Source organism: Agrilus planipennis, unplaced genomic scaffold, assembly GCF_000699045.2.
Source record: "Agrilus planipennis isolate EAB-ADULT unplaced genomic scaffold, Apla_2.0 scaffold23, whole genome shotgun sequence".
NCBI lineage: Eukaryota > Metazoa > Arthropoda > Insecta > Coleoptera > Buprestidae > Agrilus > Agrilus planipennis.
In genome coordinates this window covers 1064519-1084955 of record NW_020439044.1, presented here as the reverse complement: position 1 = coordinate 1084955, position 20437 = coordinate 1064519, and the positions used below count along the sequence as shown (strand labels likewise).

Genomic DNA, 20437 nt, shown 5'->3' with positions numbered 1-20437 from the left:
TAGCGTAATGAGTTTTTTGAAAGCAGGTAAAATCTTTTTGGTTGTATAAAGCTATTCATATTGTATGCAAATAAATTTATTCACCTATTATGCTAAACTATATTTTTTGCAAATACTGAAAGTAAAGTTTTTTTTTTTTAATTTTAAATGATAATCAGAATATTGATAACGTGTAAAGTACTTCAAGCAAAGTCAAACAGGATAACATTTGGATACACATGGTACATGAAGGAGACTACTTTCTAGAAATTTGTTTAAACAAGTATCAAAACTTTTGGTCGATATCAACGTATTTATACTGTTGACTTGTCTCTTCAAATATTGTCCGAGATAGTTGCATTTAACAAACAAAAATTCGAAACTGATACGACGTACAAACACGTCCATAAACTCACGTAGGACATGTACCGAATGTAAACGTATGTATCTGTTGAATTTTATTTGCCAATGGAGGTCTACTTTGGGTCACTAAAATCACAAATATTTTATTAATCTTTGTAATTGTCCTTATCGTACTGGACATTGTCCTGAACGTGTAGCCCCCCACCATTGCGCCCCACCCCTATACGCGCCGGCGCTAATCGCACTACGCCTTCTTGGATCAACTAAAACGTGGCCAGTAATAGGTAAACGTTTCGCGTGTTGGTGTCAGGAAGTGTGTTGTGACTCTGCACTGCTTCTGAAATTAATTTTTTTTTATTAATCCGTTGGTGATTGAATATTTTAACTAGTTTCTATGGAAGTATTATTTCCAGAAAAACTTTTCATTGACTTAGTGATTAGGACATCTACTTGCACGCAAGTCATACTTATCAAGAGGATGATAATGTAAGTTACTAAATTGATACTAATAATTGAAAAATTAAAATCGAACTAATACTCATTAATTTTTTAAAATTGTACATGTCTATATTTATGCATATTGTTATCCATCAACATTCCTCTGCAGATGATTGCGCGCACCACAGCAACGTTGGTTGGTAGACTAATGAAATAGCCACGATCCCATAATCAAAAGCTAACGTAGGAGACATTTCTACAGAAAGCATATGGTTTTCTTAATTTCCCCTGGCATGTTTTATTTTCATTATTCTCTATTTCCCCCGTATTTCTGAAGCACATATTTACAGTTGACTCAATTATAGAAATGTGGCGCAATTGAGTAGATGAATCGGTATGCTTGAAGCTAGAAGATGATTCAATTTGCCAAAAACGTACTTAATTCAACAGGCGCATGTGTCTATTGAGCAGGCTCGGCTTATGTAACGACATCGGCTATAATTTTTTGTTTCCATGTGGCACATTCGGCCCAGTTGGAAGGTAAAAACCTGAAATGCAAAATAAATATCCTTATGAATATTAACCATTGCCGTATAATTAACAAGTTTTCTCCACAGGCGCGTTCTTAATTTACATCTTTTTCTAAAAAAGCCAAGCTCTTGCAAACCCATATAACAAAATCAGTTGTACATACAGTAGACTTAAGCATGCTGAAAGTTTGTCTTTCAACTCTCTCCGATTTTAATATTTACGTCACAGTGAAAAAGATAAAACCAGATTTTTAATTAGTACCCAAAGGATTTAATTAAAAAATGACAATAATTTCTGAGCAATTACTTAAATCCCGACGGTTTTAAATTAAAACTTGGTTTTACCATTAACCATTATTTTTTGGCATATTGCATACCTACCTTACTACCTACATAAAATACTTGGGGCCACCTACTTTGTTACCTTATTTCAATTTTGATATGATTATGCATAATTTATAATGTAATGTTCAGTAGCACCCCCATTTTTGTTTCTACTTTGCAAAATTCCTGATCAACAAAAAAATTGGCGCACTAATGTAATAAGTCTGTTATTATTATTTTTTGTTATTAAGAAATTTTGCGAGGCAATTTATTAGAGCACTGACTGAAACAATTCAGCATAACTCTTGGTTTTTATATTTTTTTTCAAAAATGACGGGGCTAAGTTTCCTGACACCGAAGTTTAGTGCTACCACAGCAGCTGTTTAATTATTTTATTTATCTCTCTGGCGCAAATAGCTGCTATAAAACGTAGCATTTAAATAATGTAAGTAGGTACAATGTACATATCTATAAATCACTAGTCTTTACATTCAGATAAATAAGTACAGATGACAATTCTAAAAACAATCTGGAAACAGGACTTATTATATTACAGCAATTTATGAATTATGAACGGCATAGCAAAACTGCCTAGTAACATTCATACTTTGCCCGGTGGAATGAGTTGTTACGGTATCTTTTAATATTATTTGCTTATTTTGCAAAATACACATGTACTTACCTGCCATCTACTTAGTGTGTACCTTTTAATTATAAATTGCTTACCTTCTGATAGTTAAATCTAACTTCAAGGTAACTTCTCTTCGATAAATTTGAAATTGGACCTTCAAAATGTGAAGATGATTTTTAATTTCAATGATTAATTTACTTTAATTTAATTTACAATACTATCCTCATCGTCGGTTCATTTGTTAAATCAATACAATTAGGAACATTCAAATCGTTTGGATGATTCCAAGTGCAAGCGTTTTATTTCTTTCTTTCTTTCATAGCACATTAAATTTATTATCAGCATTAGCTATCTATAGGTTTCTTTCTACGAGTTTACTAATGTGATTAGTGATTACCTACATTTCTTTGCATAGATATTGTACCTATGTATCCGTATATTGATTGACATATAATACGCCTGTCTCATGATCCAATCTAACGTTGAAAGAGCGCGTCAATAAAATGTGAACTAATGTATACAGGAGCGGTAAAATTCTTACCTAACATAGAAGTTACACATTTCTTTGCAATGCATAAGTAAACGTGTGAAATATGTTTTTCTTTAAACCATATCTATCTGAAAATATCACCTATACTTCTCTGAAAACTGTTTAAGCTCTCAAAACTTTTCGAGCAAAGCGTAATAAGCCCTAAAGACTTTAAATTGCATTTATTGGACATACCTACATATATTACGTAATCATTGAAAAGTTGGTTGAAGGCATTTCTATGGATTTCCCTATACCACATCATATTTTTCAAAAGGTGATGCCACCCTTCGTTGATTGCATGTTATAATGGAATATCCCTTTGGTCGTTTCTCAATATATCACTAGTTGGTTACAATGTCTTGTTAAAGCAAAATCGGATTCCTTTTTTATTTACCCCAAATTAAATTACCTCTACTGAATAACAACATCTACTTGGTGTATAGGTACACAATAATTGCTAGAGTATGTACCTAGTCTAGTGCGCGTTGCCATTCAAATTTCTATGTTCAACACTTTAATACATGAGGCCAACGAGCTAATTCGTACAATCAAGTTATAATATGTATTACGGAACAAGCAATCAACCGTCTCCCTGCCTTCGTTCGCTTCTTCCCACTTCTTCTGTCTCAGCACCAGCAGCTGAATAAATTTATTATTCTTGTTACGTTGGCCACGTAGATGGCTCCTTACCCAACGAACAGGTTTCCAGACAAATTTAACATCTAGGTACGTTCACAATAATTTACCTGCTTAGACAATTAACATGCATATTGTTGCATCCTGGGGTTTATTACAATGATATTAATAATCTTGAAACGACAACAAGAATCGAAGATTAATAATAATGAGGTTGAATGCCAATAGAACGCGATTCACGCAGAAGATTCCGTGTCATGTAAAATTTATCTGTTGATTTTATTATTCTGCTTAGTTTATTTTTAACAATGTAATAAAAACAATATAATAATAAATATAAGAAACTTTAGAGAAGTAAGGTACAATATACATACAATGTAGAAATCTTCCCGAAGTGAGTTTGTTTTTTAATATGAAATATTCTCAATTTTTACCCACTACACACTACCTCAAATTAATAAGGAAAAATTGTTGCTGTTGTCACACCCCCGCCGGGAATCGAACCCGGGCTCTTTGGCTTTACGCGCCAATGCTCTGACCACTAAGCTACGAGAGATGACGGGTTCGATTCCCGGCGGGGGCGTGACAACAGTAACAATTTTTCCTCATTAATTTGAGGTAGTGTGTAGTGGGTAAAAATTGAGAATATTTCATATTATAAGGTACAATAGTAATAATGTACGACACGAAGCAGGAGTCATTTTGTTAGAAAATGAAGATGGATGGAAAAAATATTTAGAGAACGTATTAGTAGGTCAAGAGTTAGGAGAGCTATTGGACAAGGGACATAGTGTGGAGATAGGTGAGCTAGGATATCCCATAATGAGAGAAGAATTTGATTTACCATTAAAAAAAATAAAGAATAATAAGGCACCAGGTATACATGGGATACAGGCAGAAATCTTAAAACATGCAGGTCACTAGGTTAATGATATGGTAAACGAGAAGGAGGAAGTCCCGGCGGACTATAAACGGAACGTGGTTTTAGCCATACCAAGAATGGGAGGTGCAGATAGATGTCAGAAATTTAGAAGAATTAGCTTAACTTCCCAGGTGTCAAAAATATTAGGAAGGGAGTCAGACAGAGATGCTCTTTTTAATCTACATATCAAAGACGTGATAAACATCATCTTGACAAATTTAGAAATAGATATACAGAGACAGAAGATTAGTATACTTAGATTTGCAGATGATATAGCAGGATTAGCATCAGATGGTTGACAGATGGTTAGCATCAGACAGTTTTAAAACAAGAATTTTCACATACTGGTTTTGGTAGTTTTTTTTTTAACTGTTACAACTATTGAACCGGTGGTGGGCTAGCGGAGACAAGGACTGGGCTAACCTTAGTTAACCAAGTGACAGTGTAAAACCATTGAATGTTACAAATTTTTATTTTCAGGAGTTCTTAACTTGAAATATCCTTTTTTTTTGTTATAAATTTTGATCTAAGGGTGGGCTAATGAAAAAAATATTGGACTATCCTAGGCTAAACTTGGGTAAACGAACCATGTCAATTTCGTTAAAAAATTCGCATTTGAGAGTACCAACTTAACAGAGCTGTATTTATCTGCTTTATTTTATCAAGCATACAACAATTAGCAGCATGTTTCAGTAGAGATCCACGTTTGGTAGTTTCAATAAGTTATTGACTAAGAAAGATGAAGCATATAGCAATTGCTTCATTTGTCACTTCGTCTCATGCCTGGCTAGCAAGCTTGGTCCACGACGGGGGCAGCCAATGGCAATGCCANAATTTATTTGTGGGAAATTCGTGTTTTGATATTTATATTGTGTATATGAATAATCTCGGTATTTGGACCTTGGTTCAAGTTTGGTTATGTGTTGCCCAATGTTAGACACAATGTAACTTGGCAGAACATTAATGCATCGAACCTTGATGTTTAAAAATTGACCGAACAATGGTCCAGTACTTGCAAACATTACGAACCTTGGCACTAGACTGTATAGAAGATTGACTGAACATTGGTATAGTGTCGACAAGTCAATGTTTGGTTTCCTAGCACTACTGGATGGGTTAATGTTCTTTATTCCCTTTTGTAACTAAAATTTATAACCCGTTGGTTAAAAGATAAGATCAGTTGATATTTGTTTGGTTTTTTATTTATCTATCAAACATACATATGTATGCGATGGGTTTTTTTGTGAAATTGTCGTGCCTGGCAGCACATTTTAGAGTACGCCTACCTATTAAAAATGAGTATAATCTTATAGCGTAATAGTGGATTATGCGTTTGGCGCTTGTGTAACTGTTAATTTTACCCGTCCACTAATAAAAGTGACAATTACTGAAAGCGAGAGCGCCAATTGACATTTTTTTCGGCAAAGGCGTCTGTCGTAGGATTTAATGAGTTTGCTGTGCTGGCATATGCAATATGTATGTAAAAATGTATCCATATATACCTCGGTAAGCCCTAATAATATTATGTCACGCATATGAGCAAACCAAAGAGGTTAGCTGTTGGTCTCGAAAGGTCAAGGCGTGGTGGCTATGTCGCCCAAACCACCTGCAATAAAATTCCTATTTCGCCACTCCTTTTCACAATTGGAATTAGAATTCATTATCCATATCGATTCCTTGAAGAAAGACACGCGGTAACGAACATGGATAAAACATATACAGATAGCTATATTTCAAGCAAAAATAATATGCTAGAATTCTATATTAGTTATTGAAAATTTCTGTAGGCCAAACGCAGCAGTTTTCAGGTACAAGATATTTTTACAATAACTTTGATATTAGAGATAAACCAACTAAGAATTAAAATTTCATTGGTTTAGCGTTTAAACGACCTTTTGAACGAAGGCTAATGTGGTTTGGGACGTTAGTGTGGGTGACACGGTGAACGCTGGGTACTCTGTTATCCGGTAGGGTTAAAATCACTATTATTACTGCTAGTTCTTTCTTTTTCTTTCACTCTCTGGTTAAATTGTTCATCACTGTCATGTACCCGGCACCATTATCTGACACCCGGTCGAATCCTAAAAAAGGTTCAGATTCGCCAGGTATTGTATAGCAGAGAAGGGAAACTTTAACTTCGTAAGAGTCGCTACCTGAGGTTAGTTTGAGTCACTCCATACCCTTCAGTGAGTACGAAAGAGTAAGAAGTAATGACCCATATTGCTTTATCCTTTTCTTCTTCCTTCCACTCCCATGTCAAGCCCCTTCATCTTCATCCCTTAGACGAGCGAAGCATCTCTCGCAACTTATATATAAATATATATTTTCTAATGATCGTCCCGCAGCTCAGGGGTAGCATGCCGGACTACATTCGCAATACTATTAGGTTTGACTATGGAAGAGAGGACTCACCTAATACTCACTTGCACTCGCAAGAGCAATGAGGAGCTCCTTGGCTATACCTGAGGAGCACTCGAGTCAAAAGAGCCGAGTTTGCCCTGCTCTGTTGTATAGGTACCAAAACCAAACCTTGTAACCGTCCCATCTTTAGTACCTATGCACACATATCGCTGTGGACTACTTAAAATTATACGTACAAAAAAATTAAGTAAATATAAACATTAAGTCTTTCTGGGTTACTTCCTTTATTTCTTAATTAGGTATTATAACGGTTTTCTTCCACTTCCACAATAGTAATATTTAAACAAGCGCAATACTGCTGAAAACTTATAGATTTAATAGTTAGAGTAGGTTAATTTGGGTATTTCTATGCATATTTAATGTATCCTTTACCGTAAGTTTCTTGGCATTCTCAACAAATTTCATCTAACCTATATGTACAACATTGTTTTTCTTAAGAGCTGTTTGCTCGTCATTGGTGTAACTTATTTTTTTAGTCAAGTGTTTTATCATTTGTCATCAGTTCAGGTGATTAGAAAATGCACGATAAATCTGTGATCTACTTGTATATTGTGATCTACTCTAATTGTTATCAAATCATTTTTACATTTATCGTGTAAATGATTACCTAAATACAAATATTTCTCGTAATTTCCACGTATCAGAATAAGCACGCTCTAGAGAATTAATATATTTTATTTATGTATGTATTTATTATTATTTAACTTACCAGTTATGAATAAAACTTGTATTTCGTGAATACGTATGCGTACAGGTACTCACTAATAATTTATGCCATTATATTATGTTGGCACTAAAAAAATAATTACTAAAATAATTTTATAATAACAAATTTTCGAGTTACCTATACCTACATACACAATATTTATGAATTACTTATACTACATTTCTATAAATCTCATTTACTTGAATAGTTCGGAAAAATTTGTAATTCAAAGGAGAAAATGAAAATCCGGGATACTCGAAAACCAGTAAAATTGTAAAATCTTAGTCAGCTAGAATCGGTCTCATAATTAGCCGCTAATTAACCGCTGACGATGTAAACTACTAACCAGAGATTCCGATTTTTTATTTTTTATTTTGAAGGCTCTACAACCGTTATAATGTCGACTGAGATTATAGTAGGAACTCTAAATCGGACTGGAAATATTTCGCAAATGAGTCTTGAACTTCAAAAATTAGCCGCTACCCGATAAACTTGAAAACCAGTTTTGCAGAGTACCAAGCACACCTAATGCCAGGTACTTAGTTATCCGCAACCCAGCAAAATCACTATCTCTAGTTCCGACTTTAATAGGCGAGCAGGATACTCCTAAAAAGTACGTTACTCAGAGAGTTGGTGACCAATTCGTTCTAGGCGCTATTTTTAATTGATTCGTGAGGTTTTTGGTACGCTGAAATATTCTTCGAAGAAAAAAAAGTATGTATTTATATTACAATTAATAATAACACTACCGCTTCAGTATTACGAAAATTTTTGCTTGAAACATTGCAAAAATAACCTATTTATATTTTTTCATCTACCAGTGACGTAAGTACGAAAACGGGGGTCCCCAGGTAATTTTTTGTTGAACAAACCCTCAATTCTACCAAGTACATACCAACTAAAAAGTAAAAGAGTATTTAGGGGCTCCTGATGCTAGGCCCCAAACGAATTGTCTGTCCATCCCGTTGGTAGTTACTTCACTACATTCTACAGTTCTTAAGACACAATAAAAATATCAAATTTTTCATTGAAATAAATTACAATAAAAAAATNATATACTGAATATAAATATACATACAATGTAGAAATCTTCCCGAAGTGAGTTTGTTTTTTAATATGAAATATTCTCAATTTTTACCCACTACACACTACCTCAAATTAATAAGGAAAAATTGTTGCTGTTGTCACACCCCCGCCGGGAATCGAACCCGGGCTCTTTGGCTTTACGCGCCAATGCTCTGACCACTAAGCTACGAGAGATGACGGGTTCGATTCCCGGCGGGGGCGTGACAACAGTAACAATTTTTCCTCATTAATTTGAGGTAGTGTGTAGTGGGTAAAAATTGAGAATATTTCATATTATAAGGTACAATAGTAATAATGTACGACACGAAGCAGGAGTCATTTTGTTAGAAAATGAAGATGGATGGAAAAAATATTTAGAGAACGTATTAGTAGGTCAAGAGTTAGGAGAGCTATTGGACAAGGGACATAGTGTGGAGATAGGTGAGCTAGGATATCCCATAATGAGAGAAGAATTTGATTTACCATTAAAAAAAATAAAGAATAATAAGGCACCAGGTATACATGGGATACAGGCAGAAATCTTAAAACATGCAGGTCACTAGGTTAATGATATGGTAAACGAGAAGGAGGAAGTCCCGGCGGACTATAAACGGAACGTGGTTTTAGCCATACCAAGAATGGGAGGTGCAGATAGATGTCAGAAATTTAGAAGAATTAGCTTAACTTCCCAGGTGTCAAAAATATTAGGAAGGGAGTCAGACAGAGATGCTCTTTTTAATCTACATATCAAAGACGTGATAAACATCATCTTGACAAATTTAGAAATAGATATACAGAGACAGAAGATTAGTATACTTAGATTTGCAGATGATATAGCAGGATTAGCATCAGATGGTTGACAGATGGTTAGCATCAGACAGTTTTAAAACAAGAATTTTCACATACTGGTTTTGGTAGTTTTTTTTTTAACTGTTACAACTATTGAACCGGTGGTGGGCTAGCGGAGACAAGGACTGGGCTAACCTTAGTTAACCAAGTGACAGTGTAAAACCATTGAATGTTACAAATTTTTATTTTCAGGAGTTCTTAACTTGAAATATCCTTTTTTTTTGTTATAAATTTTGATCTAAGGGTGGGCTAATGAAAAAAATATTGGACTATCCTAGGCTAAACTTGGGTAAACGAACCATGTCAATTTCGTTAAAAAATTCGCATTTGAGAGTACCAACTTAACAGAGCTGTATTTATCTGCTTTATTTTATCAAGCATACAACAATTAGCAGCATGTTTCAGTAGAGATCCACGTTTGGTAGTTTCAATAAGTTATTGACTAAGAAAGATGAAGCATATAGCAATTGCTTCATTTGTCACTTCGTCTCATGCCTGGCTAGCAAGCTTGGTCCACGACGGGGGCAGCCAATGGCAATGCCAATACCAATGAACAACATTAACACTTGTTAATGTTCTTCGGTGTATTTTTTTGCAAAACTGTTTATTTTTAGGACACCCAACATCTATCGATGGAATTGGATAATGAAACACTTTTCTTATAATATAAAAGATTGTTTTAATGAAATTTTCTGGTAATTTTGTAAATTTTAATGTAAATAATAAACAATAACTATATTTTATAAAATTTATTTGTGGGAAATTCGTGTTTTGATATTTATATTGTGTATATGAATAATCTCGGTATTTGGACCTTGGTTCAAGTTTGGTTATGTGTTGCCCAATGTTAGACACAATGTAACTTGGCAGAACATTAATGCATCGAACCTTGATGTTTAAAAATTGACCGAACAATGGTCCAGTACTTGCAAACATTACGAACCTTGGCACTAGACTGTATAGAAGATTGACTGAACATTGGTATAGTGTCGACAAGTCAATGTTTGGTTTCCTAGCACTACTGGATGGGTTAATGTTCTTTATTCCCTTTTGTAACTAAAATTTATAACCCGTTGGTTAAAAGATAAGATCAGTTGATATTTGTTTGGTTTTTTATTTATCTATCAAACATACATATGTATGCGATGGGTTTTTTTGTGAAATTGTCGTGCCTGGCAGCACATTTTAGAGTACGCCTACCTATTAAAAATGAGTATAATCTTATAGCGTAATAGTGGATTATGCGTTTGGCGCTTGTGTAACTGTTAATTTTACCCGTCCACTAATAAAAGTGACAATTACTGAAAGCGAGAGCGCCAATTGACATTTTTTTCGGCAAAGGCGTCTGTCGTAGGATTTAATGAGTTTGCTGTGCTGGCATATGCAATATGTATGTAAAAATGTATCCATATATACCTCGGTAAGCCCTAATAATATTATGTCACGCATATGAGCAAACCAAAGAGGTTAGCTGTTGGTCTCGAAAGGTCAAGGCGTGGTGGCTATGTCGCCCAAACCACCTGCAATAAAATTCCTATTTCGCCACTCCTTTTCACAATTGGAATTAGAATTCATTATCCATATCGATTCCTTGAAGAAAGACACGCGGTAACGAACATGGATAAAACATATACAGATAGCTATATTTCAAGCAAAAATAATATGCTAGAATTCTATATTAGTTATTGAAAATTTCTGTAGGCCAAACGCAGCAGTTTTCAGGTACAAGATATTTTTACAATAACTTTGATATTAGAGATAAACCAACTAAGAATTAAAATTTCATTGGTTTAGCGTTTAAACGACCTTTTGAACGAAGGCTAATGTGGTTTGGGACGTTAGTGTGGGTGACACGGTGAACGCTGGGTACTCTGTTATCCGGTAGGGTTAAAATCACTATTATTACTGCTAGTTCTTTCTTTTTCTTTCACTCTCTGGTTAAATTGTTCATCACTGTCATGTACCCGGCACCATTATCTGACACCCGGTCGAATCCTAAAAAAGGTTCAGATTCGCCAGGTATTGTATAGCAGAGAAGGGAAACTTTAACTTCGTAAGAGTCGCTACCTGAGGTTAGTTTGAGTCACTCCATACCCTTCAGTGAGTACGAAAGAGTAAGAAGTAATGACCCATATTGCTTTATCCTTTTCTTCTTCCTTCCACTCCCATGTCAAGCCCCTTCATCTTCATCCCTTAGACGAGCGAAGCATCTCTCGCAACTTATATATAAATATATATTTTCTAATGATCGTCCCGCAGCTCAGGGGTAGCATGCCGGACTACATTCGCAATACTATTAGGTTTGACTATGGAAGAGAGGACTCACCTAATACTCACTTGCACTCGCAAGAGCAATGAGGAGCTCCTTGGCTATACCTGAGGAGCACTCGAGTCAAAAGAGCCGAGTTTGCCCTGCTCTGTTGTATAGGTACCAAAACCAAACCTTGTAACCGTCCCATCTTTAGTACCTATGCACACATATCGCTGTGGACTACTTAAAATTATACGTACAAAAAAATTAAGTAAATATAAACATTAAGTCTTTCTGGGTTACTTCCTTTATTTCTTAATTAGGTATTATAACGGTTTTCTTCCACTTCCACAATAGTAATATTTAAACAAGCGCAATACTGCTGAAAACTTATAGATTTAATAGTTAGAGTAGGTTAATTTGGGTATTTCTATGCATATTTAATGTATCCTTTACCGTAAGTTTCTTGGCATTCTCAACAAATTTCATCTAACCTATATGTACAACATTGTTTTTCTTAAGAGCTGTTTGCTCGTCATTGGTGTAACTTATTTTTTTAGTCAAGTGTTTTATCATTTGTCATCAGTTCAGGTGATTAGAAAATGCACGATAAATCTGTGATCTACTTGTATATTGTGATCTACTCTAATTGTTATCAAATCATTTTTACATTTATCGTGTAAATGATTACCTAAATACAAATATTTCTCGTAATTTCCACGTATCAGAATAAGCACGCTCTAGAGAATTAATATNTCTAATTTTATGTACTCTTGTCTCCGATTGTACCTCCCAAAAGTCAGTTAAAAATTTTCCATATTCGTTATTTCTTATTTTATTCAAAATTTTTGGTCAAATTCCAAATTTTCTCTCAAACTGTATACTTTTTTTAGTATAGATGGTATTTATTTATCTCATGATATGCTGCAAAACCTAATTAATCACGAATTTCTAATTTTATGTACTCTTATCTCCTTAAGGATGTTTGGGAAGAACGAATTTTTGTCCCTATTGGTCAGAAAAGTCAGCTTGGCTTTGGTACTTTCAAAGTTTGCCCTAACGCTACTCAGTCAGTTACACTATTAAACCAAACGATTTATAAATAATCATACATTCATTAGATCAGTATTAAATATTAAAAAATAAATTGTTAATCTGTATTTAATGATATAGGTATTATAATAACTAAAGCCAAGTAGAGGGTAAAAGTAAATATTTTTACTATTGAAAATAACACCAACGTTTCGCCTTTGATATAAAACCATCTAATCGTGATCAGAAAGCGTAGCCTTTTTTTTACAGTACTTACCTACCTACCTACCTAGAAACAGAATAAAAATAGAACGCTCTTATAATTTTTATCACCACCGTCATAAAAGGAAACTGAAGTGTTTAATCTTATCTCTAGTTTTTGTAATAAGATAAGAGAGTCAAGAACCGAAGTACAAGATCTATTTCAAGAAATCGAACTTTTTAGTGGTTTTCAGTCAGTAGTCAGTATACGTTATTTGTTATTCCCAATATTGCCGTAATACATAATTATTGCATGTTGTTCATAACTTGATAGTGTATGGAGCAAGTGTGGTAGTACATATTTATATGCATATACCAGTATAGAGTTGGTTACTTTAATACTTCGCTAACAGACCTAGAAAAGTGCCAAGTCCGTGGTTACGTAACCGCTTCGTAATTGTTAAACTATTACAACTACTAGTTATTTAAAAGTAAGAGTTTATATCTATTTATAAAGTACCTACGGTTTTGTAAAATCTGTGCATTTAAACTAAATTATGCAATCTATTTTACACGAATGAGTGGTATATACTTATTCATTATTATATTTATTTATTTAGATTTTTTCACAAACGTATAATCGCTGCATTCAAAATGTATTAAATAATCAAATTATCATCCGTAAACGACGAAACCTCTGGTACGTTTCTTTGGCATTTATTATAAAAGCGGGCGGGAGTTAAACATGTACCATTCAAAGAGTAGATATGGAAGGTTAGAAATGAGAAGGCATTGGAAAAAACAGAAGAACAAAGGTCACTGCAGAAATGGGTTCGTAGGACTCCTTCTCAAACATGAAGGACTACTTAGAAACATAATAGAAGCAGAAACAGGAGTTAAGAATAGTAGAAGTAGACCTAGATTAAGAATGGGGGATGTTTTAATAGTATTAGGGAAATGCGAAGATTAGCTCAAAATAGAAAAAAGTGGAGGTGCATATCTAACCAGTCTTAGGACTGACGCCCTTATGATGATTATTTGAAAGGAACTGTGGCATAGAAGTGAACAAAATAAAAATGATTTGGGTATGTTTCCGTTATGCTAGATATAGAAGTTGAAAAAGAGTCGTCAGAGTAGATCCGAACATATTATGAAAATGTACAAATTGCCCAATTGTAACAATTTTATGTTTATAATTGTTCTGAAGCATTACAAGTTCTGATTACTTCATTCGTAAAAGCAGGAAGACCAGTGATAGGAGTAGAAACTATATATACATTACATTATTCATAAGTACATATTACTCCTACCGTTCATAGTATTTAAATGTTGACCAAAAAGGATTAAAATACTGACCAATGAAATACACGTTATTAAAGTTTTTCATCTTTAGAAATTTAATTAATTTGTTTATAAGTTTACTAAAGGGGGTTCAACTTTTTTAGCACTATTTTTGTCATAGGTAAATACTCATGAATAATAGAAATATTTTGGTTTTTCGAAACATTACATTCTCCAGTTACTACTGTGTGACGGTGTAGGTATTACATTTTCTAATACCGCTTCATTTCCAGTTTCAATTCACCTAAAAAATTAAAATTATCGTCATGCTGTCTAATCGGTGTGTGTTTCTATTCTCATTGTGATATTATAAACAATTACATTCAGTAAATTGCAGGTACCTACATGTATATTGCATTACAACCATTACTACGGTTGAGTTTTACGACTAGATAGTACGCTTTTTACAACGATTGTAGAGTGTGTAGATAGTTCAACCATTAAGACTTTTTTTTAATGACAAAGATCATTTTATCCACGTGTTAACGACGTTTGTTACATCACAACTTCTATCTAACAGTGCATAAATGAGAAATTGATTGATTGTATACTCTTACTTATTAGTGCTTCAAGGTTAGTTTTTAACGAATTTATTAATTTTAATTCAATGACAAAAATATGGCGTATCGTCGATGCAGCGCTCCCTAGAATATCCGACAGATCCGACACTTTAAGATCCGGCCGGGTATCGGATAATGGCGCCGGGTAGTTCTACCAAACAAAAAAAGAAAAAACAACACCAATAATAATAATTTAAATAACATGACAATAAATATATCTAATAAAAATGGACTGTAATTGTCCGGAATTGGAGCTCCAGACCAAAATCGGTCCAAAATTTTTTTCATGGATTTCCGGTCATTATACATAATAGAAAAAAAAGGTATTAGAATATGGGGGAGGCAGTTTTCTATGACTTCATAAATACAAAAAAAAGTTTTTGAACGATAATTTTTCAAATTCTGGATAATTACCTGAATTGGTGACGCCACTGTTGGGTTAGGTAGACTTATGACAGATTGGAGATTATTTAATGCCCCTGCTGATATGTTAGTGTATTTTATTCACAGAAAGCATTAGTTTTATGCATTTCTTAGAACAATATTTCAGGCGTCGTATCCCAAACCACATGCATAAGCCACATGAATAAGCTATATAGCTATCTTCAATTTCTATAAAAAAAATAGTACTAAAGAATAATTTATATTCTTTCAGCACGATATTGTATTTTTATTTTTTTTTCATCTACGACAGCAAATAATTAATCCTTTTGGAAAAATAACAAATAGTGTTTTTTTATTAATGAAGTCATAGAAAAATGTCTCTCCAACGTTTTAATATCTGCTTCTATCATGTAGAATGATCATAAATCGAAATTTTTGGAGCGATTTTCTATTTTTTTTGTCTCATCTACGACAGAAAATAATTACTATTTTTCAGAAAAATCAAAAAAAATTTTTTTTAATTATGAAATAAAAATCTGTCTTCCCAACTTTCTAATATCTAATTCTATTATTTAGAATGACAGGAAATCGATGAAAAAATTTTTGGAACGATTTTGGTTTGGAGCCTCAATTCTGGACAATTACCAAAACTAATAAAAAGAACATTACTAGGTCATCTAATATGGGACGGGGCTTAGTATAAGTAAATATGAAACACCAAAGACCACGTGGTAACAAAGGAACATTCACAGTTAAAAAATTAATTAATATAATAAAATTTTCAATCAANAGCTAGTTATGATTTACGTTTACTCTACTTCGATTCAGTGAAAACGAATGTCCACATTTAGAAATGCTATATTTTGACAACTGTCATTTAACATTTACATTTAAAATTCAATGACTTATAAATGCACTTTCCGTTAGTTCTTTTAAAAAGTTAAATGCCTACTTTTCTATAATTTAAAAGACGAGTTTAATCTTCACTGTTACTAACTTCAGTTAGTATTGATCGGATTGCTTCATTCTTACATCATAGAAACCGTACGGGTCATATTGATTGTGTGTGAATGCAGTGTTTATTAATATTTATAGATATGTACAAAAATTACTTCTGCAGCTTATGCAGAGCACAGGTATAACGGAACCATTTATGACTAGGTACTCCTTAAGCATGAAGTTTTCGTAAGAACCGCGCCACCGCCGGTAGATTCGTGCATTTTCGAAAATTAGAAAGCAGGAATACCTTACGCTGTTGACCATTAAACGATTCTGTTAAAATTGATTTTTCAATGTCGTGCTTTCTTGCCAACCCTTTAAAACTTCAATCAAAAACCAGGTTTGATCCTTTAAACTCATTTCAAAGAAACAAACCTCAGCATTTTTCTAGAACAATATAGTTCTAAAAGCCGAAAATCTTAATGAGTTTTCGTGATGATGGAAGTAAGAGAAAAACGCCATCGTTATGAGATTTTCATCATAAGAACGGTTAGAGTTGTGAAAAGGGCCACTCTCTGGTTTCAAATATTTAGCACACACTCTTCTTTATCGACTAAATGATGATTCCAACCGAAATTTTAAGTAAAATTAATTGTCTATGTCTTATTTGGAATGCTATAAAAATTCAGGTGAAAACCTTTAGCCCTACGTCAATAGGACCCACTGTGTTTTTTTTTTTTTCGAATTATTACTCATTTTACTTGACATATCAAAGAATAAAGTTAGAAATATTGATCAAAATTCGTAAGCATTTGACAGATGCTGCCGACACCTTGAAGTTGAGACATCCACGAAGTGTCGCTACCAGAGATGTTCACTTATTGTTAGTCTATTCATATCATCATATCATTCACCAATAAAGCATACCTCCGGATAATACTACTGGGGAAGAATAGCAATATTTTGCTCACACATTATATGAAGTTTCTATTATTAAATGTGTATTTTGGTTATTTTTCATTTTTTTTTATTTCACCATATTGTTTCTCCCTTGTACTCAGTTCCAATTCAGTTCCGTTCACGTTCACCAAAGGAAAACAGATTTTTACCAGTTGCAAAAAGCCCTGTCGCTCTGCTCGCTTCTTCTTCGATTTTCTACTAATTTTTTTACTTTTTCCGGGATTTATTTTGAAATTCTTCGCCTAGTTGGGCTTCGACATACATGAAAATAATGGTATTTAAAGGACTACACCCCCAGTTGCCCTTATCACTACCATTGCGTTACACTAGCGTATGAATTAACTTATCTTCCCTGGCTTCAGCTGTTCCCGCCAAACATCGTTTGTCCTAAAAGATATCCTCGTAACATTATTCCAATATATCAGCAGCAGGGGCATTAAAGAAACTCGAGTCAAATGTACCTAACTAAACAATGACGTCATCAATGCATATTTGGTGAGAACAGCTGACGAAGGGCTACAGTCAGGGCCGTACCAACCGGAATTTCCTCCGATTAAGAAAACTTTAGGAGCCTGTATCTCAAGCTACATTGGTTTTCGCATGAAATTAATACTACCACACGATTCTACTTGGTGAGTACTACTTACCTGACTTAATTTCATGTCTCAATTCGAATGTCAACTAATGTAAAAAGTTACCGCGAATTCTGCTGTAGTTGCACGTGAAAAATAATGACATAACAAGATAATAAAAAAAATTATAAAAAAATTGACAATTTTACAGATGGCAGCCCTAACAATTAGTTAGTGCAATCTCTAGAGAATTGTAGTATATACAACAAGAAGCGATAGTGATTTTACCGATGGCACGGTTAGTTATTCATTGTATTTGTACGACTACATCCATTCTTGTACGTGTGTGTGTGTGTGTACGTAGGTAACGATTACGCTTTACGTACACGAACGAAATTTATTTATTTACACGGTAGCATTTCAACGTCAACGTCGGCGCCACATGTTGAACACCGCTCGTTAATGTATAACAAACACGACCTTAGATCGCAAATACGTGTTTCTATTAAAAAGTTTTGAAAGTGCATGGGCATAACTATAGTATATGGACGGTGGGTAGAAGTTTTACTATTAAGTACGTACAATTAAAGTGTATGTGTGTGTGTGTGTGTTAAGTTTTATTATTAGTCTCAGAAAATGTGAGTTTCTTGATTAGATTAATGTCAGCGCCGCCACTTTTTGGTGTAATGATTACTGTGCGGAGGAATGTGTAGCTGTTAAATCTTCGTTCTGGCCGCTCAATGGAATGTGGAACGACAGTTTGTAAGAAACAGTTTGTAAAATATGTAAATTGAATTTTTATTATCAAAATCGCATTAGTGTCTAATGGGCCTTCGGCATTCCTAATAATAGAATTTTTATCTAATTTATTAACAAAAAGTTTAAATTTAATATTAGGTTAGGTATAAGCAACGACTGTAATTGTTTAAGTACTATACAGTAAATAAACATATACATATATATTATAATTTTCTCTTTTATTTCTCTCCTAATTCATGCGAATCTAAAGCAACAAATTCTTGATATGAAATTGTTGCTGCAGTAGGTGAGTGGATTGTGTCATAAAGGTGATGAATAGTGATGTATAACTATCGATAAGGACCACTGATGTTATCGGTATTGCTCCACAAAGTAGTAATATCAACAGTATCGCTGCTAATAACCGTGCTGTAAATACGTTTACTTTCTGTAGCGATGTGACCTTCAGTTTGACCGGCGCAAAGTAGAAAAGAACAACACTAGGCCAGAAAAGGAAGGAGACAACTCTCGGCCAAACTCTTAATCGGTGAGGGGCGTATAATCCGTACAGTACTGCTCGGAAAAATTGACCATTTTATCCACTACAATTGCATTGCTCAAATGTGCTACTATTGGTACCATTTACTACTGAAACTATCAACGAGTAGTTTATTTATATTTGATATTCATGAAGAGGTATTGGAAAGAATAGGAGAACGAAGTCAATAAAAAATAGGCGAAATATGTTACAAATTTACGAGATTACAAATTTACGCTCCGCGTAATGGGATCAACACGGTTCGGAGCGTAAAGGAATATCTTGGTGCTCACGTTCCCTAGCATTGTCGATAAATGTTAAAAGAAATGCACCTGTGGTTATCAAACCTAGTCCGAAAATATTTACACAAGATCAAATAACTCAGAGCCGGGCTAACTTTAACTTCGTAGGAGCCGCTACATGAGTTTAGTTTGACTCACTCCATACCCTTCAGTGAGTACGAGAGAGCAAGCAGTAATGAATAATATTGCTTTCTCTTTTTCTTCTCCCTTCCACTCCCATATCAAGCCCCTTCATCCCGTAGACGAGCGAAGCCACTCTCGCAACTTAAATAATATCTACGAAAATTTTCGTTACTACGTTCGCAATACTAGTGAGTTTGACTATGGAAGAGGGGACTCACCTACGAAATGGAAGGGATAATAAAAGGAAAGAATCATCTCACTTGCACTCGCAGGATCAATGAGTAGCTACTTGGTTATACTTGAGGAGCACTCGGGAGTCAAAAGAGCCGAGTTTGCCCGGCTCTGAAATAACTTATTCGGTTTGCATAAACACACCTTCATATTAAAGCTACTGTAAAATTAGGTTATGCATTAGAAAGTTTATAATATACTTGATAATCTTTTGTATTATATGCATACGCTTTTTTACAATATATATTTACCGACGGTGCTTAGGGAATAACGCACCTTTGCACCCCCCCCCTTTCACGCAGTGTGGATCGGTGTTCCACGCGCCTACCGCCGCTATGTAAAGGAGTCAAAGAACATGTCTTCCCGCTCCAATCCGCGCCAAACCTGATACACGAAGCGTAGGTTGACAATCCACGCGCCGTGTTACACAGGCTTTTTAAGTGGGTACGATAAGTAATTTTCAATTCTACAAAATAAATGGTTGAGACACAACAGACAATAAAAATGTAAATCTTACGAAAACATACTTAACTTGAGTTTTTCGACATGATTTGATCGTTGACTTACATTAAAACTATTTTTTTTTTTTGCTTGGTGCTAATAAACTCCAAGCAAAACGTTTAAAATTTAGTTTGGCAACAGCATAAGAACGNTTTTGTTTTGTCTTTTTCTTCTCCCTTCCACTCCCATATCAAGCCCCTTCATCCCGTAGACGAGCGAAGCCACTCTCGCAACTTAAATAATATCTACGAAAATTTTCGTTACTACGTTCGCAATACTAGTGAGTTTGACTATGGAAGAGGGGACTCACCTACGAAATGGAAGGGATAATAAAAGGAAAGAATCATCTCACTTGCACTCGCAGGATC

General features: G+C 34.3%; 1 long non-coding RNA gene across 1 annotated transcript in view; it reads left to right on the top strand.

Annotated features, from left to right (window-relative positions):
* Positions 1–637: 637 nt before the first annotated feature.
* Positions 638–20437, top strand: part of LOC108732482 — a 135946-nt gene continuing 116146 nt past the window's right edge. The window contains exon 1 of the long non-coding RNA XR_001937093.2: positions 638–828. This is a non-coding gene — a long non-coding RNA (uncharacterized LOC108732482). The remainder of the gene's footprint in view (positions 829–20437) is intronic.